The sequence below is a fragment of the Silurus aristotelis genome, assembly GCF_946808225.1.
Source record: "Silurus aristotelis genome assembly, chromosome: 22".
Lineage (NCBI taxonomy): Eukaryota > Metazoa > Chordata > Actinopteri > Siluriformes > Siluridae > Silurus > Silurus aristotelis.
This window is the reverse complement of record NC_139595.1, coordinates 19,369,977-19,379,310: the sequence shown is the minus strand read 5'-3', so window position 1 is coordinate 19,379,310 and position 9,334 is coordinate 19,369,977. Positions and strand designations below refer to the sequence as shown.

Below are 9,334 nucleotides of genomic sequence, written 5' to 3'. Positions count from 1 at the left end.
GAAATTCTGCACTACAGAGCCATTAAACATGAAAAGACCAAATTAGCGCTAACGTCGATCTTCAGTTCACTTCTGAAGGAGTAGTTTTACCGCCAATAAATTCAACTTTGAGCTTAATTGTGTGGAATTTTACAACAAAACAGACTTTTGTGACACAAACAGAACTGCAGTGTCGGGAAATACGTCCTTAACAGTGAAATACGTGAGAGTGAAGACAGTAGTTAGATCGATCAACATCAAGATATCACTGATCCCTTTCACATGGATGACATCACTGACATAAGGAGCAGTGAGGAACAAGTCAAGTTCCACTTGGCCAGTTGGATCATGGATGGACGTTTGATCAGGAGTTCTGTGGAACAAGTGATGAGGTAATGGAGGTAAAAAAGTAATTAGGTGTTGGAAGAGATGGAAGTGATGGAGATAAAAGCAGTAATGGGGTGATGAAGGTGATGGATGGGGTGAAAGTGTTGAAGGTGATGGAGTTTTAATCCTTCACACCATCAAACAATGTATAAAGTGCATGAGATTCTGCAGACAGGTGTGATGATTTGATGTCTGAAGGCAAAAGAAAATTTCTGAGGGAAAATTTTATTTTCAAAAGTAATTAATACATTTATTCGCAAGATAAAATTCTTGTGAAAATATTAAATATTTTGCCGAGACGCCGTAAAACGTAGTTTTCTTCACACAACCTCCTTTTTCTGTTGCATGAGATTTTTTTTCCGTGTTTTTTTTCAGAGACTCTGTAGGAACCTGCTGTGGAACCTGGAAAACACCAAAAACCCAGAGAAGCAACCTGAGGTGAAACATCTGTAGGGGTTTTGCATAAATACTCCTTATATTAACTCTTAAAATGTAAAGTTTAAAAATGATTTTACTATCAATTTATTTTGCAAATCATTTTTATTACAAATATCATTATAATTATTATTATTATTTGTATTATTATATATGATAAATTATAAATTATACAATAATTTATAACACATCTTTCAGCATCTAATTTCCTGCTATTCTTCTTTTACCCTAAACCATATTATTATTATTATTATTATTATTATTATTATTATTATTATTATTATTATTATTATTATTATTATTATTATTATTACTTTAGTTGCAATGATCAGTCATAACCAGCAGATGGCGAGATAGACTAAAAGAAGAATTCCACACCGAGTTACACAGAGAGAGAGAGAGAGAGAGAGAGAGAGAGAGAGAGAGAGAGAGAGAGAGAGAGAGAGAGAGAGAGATTTTGACATTATTGTGATCAGTTATTGGTGAACACAACTTTAAAATAACCACAATCCTGGTATTTTAAAATAAATACTTTATTACAGTGTAATTGCACATTAATTACACATGTATAATAACAAAGCTGCAAATGAAGCAGAAATCAATGTAACTGTTAAAATCTAAAGTATTAAACTGGGATTTGGGAGTAAAAACTCGAATAAAAACAACAAAACAAAAATACACACATTTCTTCTGTGGGTTTTTAAGAAACACAGCAGGGTTTTTTGTTGTAAGTGCGGCACGTGACGTGTTTGTGCATCTGCACATCTGGAGCGAGCGAGTCGATTTATCGTGGTGATGAAGTTCAGCGAGAGCAGGATTTCAGCAGAGTGAGGCTCCTGTAGAAAAGCTCCACTCCGCTATAAATCACAGACGAGAAATGAAGGAGATGTGAGAATTTCAATATAAAAGAGATCTCTGAACCCTGACGCTCTCTCTCTCTCGACCACCTGACCATAAGATTGGTTCCACTCTTCTGGGAAGATGTTTCACTAGGTTTTAGAGTGTGATATTTTCAGACACCTCTCATGTCTTAAATGTAAAATAGAAATGTTAGAGCTCATGAGAACTCATAGGAAGCGAGTGTGTTGTGAGATCTGAGTTTTAGAGGCTCCTGTCACGCTGTGTTCTGATGAGTCACTCAGTAGACGAGCTCCAGAATGTTCAGATCGACCCCGAAACTTGGAAGAATTTTGCCTCGGATTGACGAGCGACATGGTGATTCTGTGTTTGTTCATTATTACAAATGAAACCACCACTTCTTATGTGACCATATAGAGGAGTTTCTGCTCATCAGCTGCAAAAACTTTCTGAGATGTTGTGTCAAAGCAGAAAGATGTCCTCAGCTGGACCGGGAAGCAGAAAGATGTCCTCAGCTGGACAGGGAAGCAGAGAGATGTCCTCAGCTGCACCAGGAAGCAGAAAGATGTCCTCAGCTGGACCGGGAAGCAGAGTAATGTTCTCACCTGGACTGGGAAACAGTTGTAATCTTGTGGGTGTCTCTAACTATTCTCTTCTTCACTTATTGTTTCCATCAGCTCACACTTCATCTCTCTTATTCTGTCATAAAGTAATTATGCAGAAAACAGATGTGATGTGGAAATTATTACAAGTACACATTCACAAAACGCAAAAACAATCACATACAAACAATACAAGAAATGTTCTGAAACAAAAAAAAAACTAAACCTTACGGGGAACATGGGGCACATGGGGAACATGGGGGAACATGGGGACCATGGGGGAACATGGGGAACATAAAGGAACATGAAGGAACATGAAGGAACATGGAGGAACATGGGGAACATGGGGAACATGGGGGAACATGGGGAACATGGGGAACATAAAGGAACATGGAGGAACATGGAGGAACATGGGGAACATGGAGGAACATGGGGGAACATGGAGGAACATGGGGAACATGAAGGAATATGGAGGAACATGGAGGAATATGGAGGAACATAAGTAAGGAATATATAAGTTCTATGGAGGGTGTAGAAGATTGCAAATGTTGAACAGGTGATTTATTTCATGAGATTCTTATTTTATCTTTTTTCTTTTTCTTTTTTTTATATTTTGGTCATCAGGTATTTATTTATCTCATGTTTACTCCTCATACACATTCCTCCTATTCACCCCTTTACCTAATCCAGTGGGTTTCAGTGCTTTGCATCATTTTCACTTCCATACACCTGACATTAAACCTGGAAAGATGAAAGAAGCTAAAATTCAGCAGCCCGTGAAGAGCAAATGAGGACAGTGTCTTTGTGTGTGTAATGACATCTGTCTTCACCGTGTGTCCACAGGAATCATTAGCCTGGTGGGGATAATGCTAAAGGTTACACTATGTGTGTTCGTGTGAGTGTGTGTGTGTGTGTGTGTGTGTGTGTGTGTGTGTGTGTGTGTGTGTGTGTGTGTGTGTGTGTGTGTGTGTGTAAGGATGTGTCAAACACACCTGTCTGTTAGAACTTCCTCATCCGTGAGATCACATGTTGGACTTTAGAAAGTGTCGCACTGCAGCCTCGAGGGATTCACTGAGGCTCAGCAGGCTTTTGGAAATGCAGGAAATTTTCCTGGAGATTTGATGACAAATGCATCACAGAATTTACACTGTTATGACACTAACGTCAATCCAGAATACAGAAACATATCTACAGGATGAGGTCTTGGAACCTGTGAAGGTTCAATAAACCAGGAGCCAATAATGAGTAAAACTGAATTATGAAAGTGGGTGTGGCCTATGGACTTGAAATCCATTGAAGTTTATAAGACGTGGTATGAAAAGTTTTCGAGACTAGAGTGCTACAGATCTGGTTGCTTTTGCTGAATGTCTTTCCTCAGATGGTGGCTATTGACAGTGTGGCCCCTGAAAACAATTTCTCAATGAACAATGCTGAAAAAGACAATGAACATGCACTTGTTCGAGCTGCAGACCTGCATCACCTCTTTTCGTAAACCTGCTAAATCATGTCTAACATCTCTGTGGCAGATTTGCCTTTTTATACAGAATTTCACGTATGCTCTTCGATTTTAACTTGCTGTCCGTGTTGAAATCGCAGACGTGGTAATGCTCATTGTGACTGTGCGTGCAGCCTTGTGCTGCCATCTGTTGGCGTGTTACAAAACTATTCTCGAAACCTTTTGATACCACCTTGTATGTGGCCTCCATATTTAAGATCCAGTAAAGGTGTGGCCTCTATATATGAGATTTATTGAAGGAGGTGTGGCCTCTATGTATGAAATCTAGTCAAGAAGGTGTGGCCTCTATATATGAGATCTAGTGAATGAGGTGTGGCCTCTATGTATGAAATCTAGTCAAGAAGGTGTGGCCTCTATATATGAGATCTAGTGAAGGAGGTGTGGCCTCTATGTATGAAATCTAGTCAAGAAGGTGTGGCCTCTATATATGAGATCTAGTAAAGGAGGTGTGGCCTCTATATTTAAGATCTAGTAAAGGAGGTGTGGCCTCTATATATGAGATCTAGTGATGGAGGTGTGGCCTCTATATTTAAGATTATAGTGAAGGTGTGGCCTCTATATATATGAGATCTAGTGAAGGAGGTGTGGCCTCTATACTCTATATATGAGATCTAGTGAAGGAGGTGTGGCCTCTATATTTAAGATCTAGTAAAGGAGGTGTGGCCTCTATATTTTAGATCTAGTGAAGGAGGTGTGGCCTCTATACTCTATATATGAGATCTAGTGAAGGAGGCGTGGCCTCTATATTTAAGATCTAGTAAAGGAGGTGTGGCCTCTATATTTTAGATCTAGTGAAGGAGGTGTGGCCTCTATATATAATATCTAGTGAAGGAGGTGTGGCCTCTATATATGAGATCTAGTGAAGGAGGTGTGGCCTCTATATATGAGATCTAGTGAAGGAGGTGTGGCCTCTATATTTGAGCTCTAGTGAAGGTGTGGCCATTACATATTCTGCAGGCTACACTTGTAGTGTTTTACCTGTAACAGAGGAGTCCTCTGGGAGAGTTCACTCAGAGCTTACAACCTGCTTTTCTTTTTACACTATGTAGAATATTTCATTATAACCTCAATGGGCTTCTCTCTGTTATATCTCTACTTTCTCTTCTTTCCTCTCCTCCTGTAAACTGCACACCATCTGATTCTTGGGTTCCTGTGGCTTAAATGAACAAAATGAAATGAAAAAAGCTCATGTAATCGTATTAATGCTGAACATCTACACTTTACATAATTATGTTTATTCTGATCTACTCGTTTAATTTCAATCAGAGGACACTGAATAATCGTAAAGCGCACTAAAGGATATTACATTTCCAGGATCGGCCGTAAAGACGAGGAAAATACCGGTGTGATTATGTTCACATTATGCTCGGTAGTTCCTCTGGAACATCTGGTGCTGACAGACGGCTCTCGTGCAGCACTCGGTTCACACCGGGGCCAAGCACTCGGAGTGGGACTTGCTGGGAGAACGCTCTGCAGATGAAGGACAGATTTAGAGTGACAGGAAATAAAACAAACTCTGTGATGTGAGGAGCGGAGCCTGTAGAGGAATAAGAAGCAATAACTTATTTGTCTGAGATCCAGAAAAGGAGGTGTGGCCTCAATGTTACTAATAAAGTAAAGAAGGTGTGGCCTGGATGTATAAAATCCAGTGATTTGGATATGGCACTAAAAATGAGATAAACCATGTTCTGAAGTTCTGAAGTGTGCCCAAGTCTTCTCAGACACGTCACTGCAACATGACATTATTTTAAAATCTGACGATTGACCAAAAAAAAAAGGTATAAGCTGCTATAACATGAGTCAGAACAGAAATAACCCTTTTATAAGTGTTAGAATGTATATTATAACAGTAACCTGTTTCTGGGCCTGAAGCGGAACGGTGTAAATATGCTGCATCATCGTTTAATAGACAAAACATTTGCAATTGTTTGTGAATTACTGGGATATAAAAGGAATAAAACACTTGAGGGTGTGATGTTATTAGAAAAAAAATCAACTTCAGATTGGTCACACACACACACACACACACACACACACACACACACACACACACACACACACACACACACACACACTTCATGTGTGAGGCTGGAGGAGAGACAGTGCGATTTAAAGCTGCTCTTGGAGTTCATATGAAGCCGAAAGCTCTGCACGCTGTGGTTGAAGTGTAAAAACCGCCGGCAGGGAAGGAGAAATTATTCACATAAAATATGCATATGAAAGTTGAATATTTTTCTCCCTTGTTCTGGAAGATGGTAGAGGGTCATGTCCAGTGGGAGCTCATTTTCTGGCAGGACCCAGACTGACCCGGAGTCCCAGGAGAACGAATACAAGGTGACTGTTGAGGGGAAAAAAAAATATATATATATATAATGCAAATGCAATCTGTGACACGTTACAGTGAGCAGGAGGCATCACCAGAACACTCCAGCAGAATCTTCACTTATTCACTGCACATCTTTTGGTATCAAATGCACAATTGTGCACTAAATAAAACCGGGTTTAAATATAAAAACAATTAAATGAATTAAGAAAGAAAGAAAGAAAGAAAGAAAGAAAGAAAGAAAGAAAGAAAGAAAGAAAGAAAGAAAGAAAGAAAGAAAGAAAGAAAGAAAGAAAGAAAGAAAGAAAGAAAGAATGGAAAAAAAAATTGCATAGTGATAGTTAATATGCCCCCATGTTATACTAAATATTATGAGTTCATTTGAAGAACATCATCATCTTCATCCTGATGAGTCCGTAATGCATCCTGGTCTTTATTTCCACTGCATTGTGTGTGTGTGTGTGTGTGTGTGTGTGTGTGTGTGTGTGTGTGTGTGTGTGTGTGTGTATTTAATAAAGAGGTTACTCATAGTGTACAGTACCCAGTGTAGAATTCTGTGGTGTAGAGTAACAGATTAATTACGGCTACTTGGATCTGTTCATTATCAGGAACACGATTAATGGAAAAGCGAGATGAGTGAAAAACACTCAAACTTACTATGTTACAAATTGTAAGGTCTATCTATCTATCTATCTATCTATCTATCTATCTATCTGTCTGTCTGTCTGTCTGTCTGTCTGTCTGTCTGTCTGTCTGTCTGTCTGTCTGTCTGTCTGTCTGTCTGTCTGTCTGTCTGTCTGTCTGTCTATCTATCTATCTATCTATCTATCTATCTATCTATCTATCTATCTATCTATCTATCTATCTATCTATCGTCTGTCTGTCTTTATGTTTAATTCAGTTATTTCTATATCGCTTCTTACAGTAAACATTGTCTCTAAGCAGCTTTACAGAATGTAAGAATAACAGAACAAAAGTCCTTATATGAATATATTAAATGTAAAAGTGTGTGTTTATCCCCGATGAGCAGCCGGGGGCGACTGCAGCGAGAAAAAGTCCTTTAGATCGTATGAGGAAGAAACCTTGAAAGGAACCAGATTTAAAAGGTGAATCTCATCCTCATCTGGGTGACAACAAGAATGTAATAAAACATTAAAACATCAGAAACACCATAAAGTGAGAAATATCACGATCACTGAAGTGTGTGGTTTTGAGTAACGTTCTTTTGACAGAGCTGTGGAACCTGGAGCTTCTGAACAACTCATAAATTAACTGAAGTCTTTGAGGTACAAACGTGGGAAGTAATGAAGCACAAATACTTTCTTACTGTATTCAAGTAGATTCTTCTGGTAGCAGTTCTTTTACTTTTACTCGTTACATTTTTACACAAATATCAGAACTTTCTACTTCTCACATTTTAAAAACAGACTCGTTACTTTAGTTTTAATCTATTCGGTGAAATTAACGATATGTTTTCTTCTCATTGTGCACCGTTTTCAGCACTTTAACATGTTTCCTGTCATTACGCTGCTTTTTCAATCCACTGCTGCATCATCTCCAGTCTCTCTCTCACACCACAGACGTAGACTAGATTCTGAAGCTCACAGTGAGCAGTCAGGAGGCAGTAAGAAATCTGGGGTTAACGTGGATGAGACAGAGGGAGTCAGTGATGAGAACATGACTGAGAACAGAGACATTCCTGATCATCATCATCATCATCATCATCATCATCATCATCATCATCATCTTTTCTCATCAACATTTGACATTTGTTTTGTATTAATATATTGATATGATAGTGTTCAGTTCCCAGTGTGACACTTAAACAGGTAAAGATTTTATACTGAAGAACATGTCGGAGCACAAACTTCTTTAACTTGTTTAAAAACGTGTAGTCAGAACTTCACCTTTTACCAGAATCTTTTAAAACATCAGTATCTGCACTTCTACAGAGTGAAGGATGTGTGGACTTTTGCCACCTCTGATGAGATGCGGCACAACTGGAGCTTTTGCAACATCTGGATGACTTGGGATGAGTAGAAAAAAAAAATTATTTGTTTGTTTGTTTGCTTGTTTATATGCTTAAATCAAAATATCAACAATATATTTTGAAACATAACATAAATCAGACAGACAGACAGACAGACAGACAGACAGACTGTGGTGTAAAGGAGACAGTGGATAGTGTGCTGTCATTACTGTAACTCTGAATGGAACAATAGATACTGTGGTCACGTTAATGAGTGAATTTCATAAACAGTAGATTGCATTTTTCCCTCAGAATTTCAGAATCGTTCCCAGGAGCCGCCGTGAGCCGCAGCAGTCAGACGGAGAGACGAAGAGACGGAGAGACGGGAGTGGAATATCACTTACACAGAGATGCGAGTGAAATATTTGCCGCATTATTGCTCAGGCTGCATGGTAATTTGCCAGCTGGCAGCAGCTGGACTGAGCGAAGAGCCATGAACTATGTGAAGTGGATTTCTATAAACATGAGGAAATGTCACAGTTTTCTCTCTCTCTCTCTCTCTCTCTCTCTCTCTCTCTCTCTCTCTCTCTCTCTCTCTCTCTCTATATATATATATATATATATATATATATATATATATATATATATATATATATATATATATATATACATGAGCAGTCTGGGAAAATCAAGATGGGTGAAAATCAGGGATGTGGTGCAATTTAATGGTGTGTTTATATCACAACACCTTACTGAATTAGAGCTGCTTTCTAGATTTTTTTTCCAGGTGATACCCGTGTGTCTCGGGCCAGAAGGAAGGAAGGAAGGAAGGAAGGAAGGAAGGAAGGAAGGAAGGAAGGAAGGAAGGAAAAAGGGAAGGAAAAAAGGAAGGAAGGAGAGTCGGTAGAATGTTCACAGATAATGGCTCTGTATAATTCTGCAGATTTGCTGAAGTGACAGTGACATTGTGCAGAACAGCCGTGGAACCAGAATGTTGTCAAGGAGTTATATATTAATATGGTGTAATAATGATGAAAAACTCATCACACACACACACACACACACACACACACACACACACACACACACACACACACACACACACACACACACACACTGATGATTAAGGCAGAAATAAGAAGAAACTAGCGTGATGTTTTTATATTATATTAACTGATATCAGAAATACAAAATTATACCAAAGTAGAACCAAATACTAAACCCTGAGGAACTCCTATTGCCAAAAGTATTGGGACACCTGACGT

At 38.7% G+C, this 9,334-nt stretch overlaps 1 long non-coding RNA gene across 1 annotated transcript; it reads right to left on the bottom strand.

Annotated features, from left to right (window-relative positions):
- Positions 1-2,730: 2,730 nt before the first annotated feature.
- LOC310717804 lies at positions 2,731-5,704 on the bottom strand. The gene is made up of 3 exons (XR_014530929.1): positions 5,119-5,704; positions 3,254-3,371; positions 2,731-3,115 (listed from the first exon to the last, which is right to left on the bottom strand). It is a non-coding gene; the product is annotated as an uncharacterized lncRNA (long non-coding RNA).
- Between the last annotated feature and the right edge of the window lie 3,630 nt (positions 5,705-9,334).